This window comes from Galeopterus variegatus, unplaced genomic scaffold (assembly GCF_000696425.1).
Source record: "Galeopterus variegatus unplaced genomic scaffold, G_variegatus-3.0.2 Scaffold11627, whole genome shotgun sequence".
Taxonomy (NCBI): Eukaryota; Metazoa; Chordata; class Mammalia; order Dermoptera; family Cynocephalidae; genus Galeopterus; species Galeopterus variegatus.
In genome coordinates, this window is record NW_007737738.1 from 21,450 (window position 1) to 22,375 (window position 926).

The following is a 926-nucleotide window of genomic DNA, read 5'->3' on the forward strand; positions in this document are numbered from 1 at the left end:
GGGCTGCATCATCTGGAGGCTCAACTGGGGTGGGAGGATCCCTTCCAAGATGGCGCCCTTCCATGGCTATTGGCTGGAGGCCTCAGTTCTTTAGCATACCGACCTCCCTATAGGCTGCTTGTGTGTCCTTGTGACATGAAGGCTGGCTTCCCCCAGTGACAGTGATCCAAGAGAGCAAGGAGGAAGTACAATGTTTTTGTGGCCAGGGCCCAGAAGTCACACTTGCCTTTCCCACCCTATCCTACTGTTGCAAAGAGGTCAGACCTAATCAGAATGGGAAGAGACTTCACAAGGGCATGAATACCTGAAGGGGAGGGTCACTGAAGGCTGCGGTAGAGGCTGAATGCCACAGTTTCTGAAATGCTTTCTGGATTTTAAAGTCCTTTGGAGTTCCCACACAACTTTTCCATTGACAACAGACTTTTGCACACATCATCTAACTAACCCCTGAGATATTCCCATTTTCCCTGTGAAGGGACTGAGGTGGAGGCTTGGTGAGTTGTTGTGGTCATTGCTTGCCTTTGGCTGGGCCTCCAGGTTGTGTGAGGCTCAGGAAAGTATTCTGAAGGGGAGGTCCCACCCTAGGTCCCAAAGATGAGGCCAGAGCCAAGAGTAAAAGGGATCAGTTCTGGGTCAGCAAGGAACGAACTGGGCAGAGGACCTGAAAGTGCAGAAGTAGTCTATCATGGAGGACTTGGGACACCTGGCGAGGCGCCCACCTGCAGAGACCAGAGGGTCTGTTTGCCAAACCAAGGGCCACTGAGATTTCCACCTGTGAAAATGCAAGCCACAGACTGGGAGAAAATATTTGCAAAATATTTATCTGATAAAGGGCTTATATTCAGAATGTATAAAGAGCTTTTATAATTCAGTAACAAGAGACTAACAACCCAATTTTTAAAATGTGCCAAGAAGAGGGCTGGCTG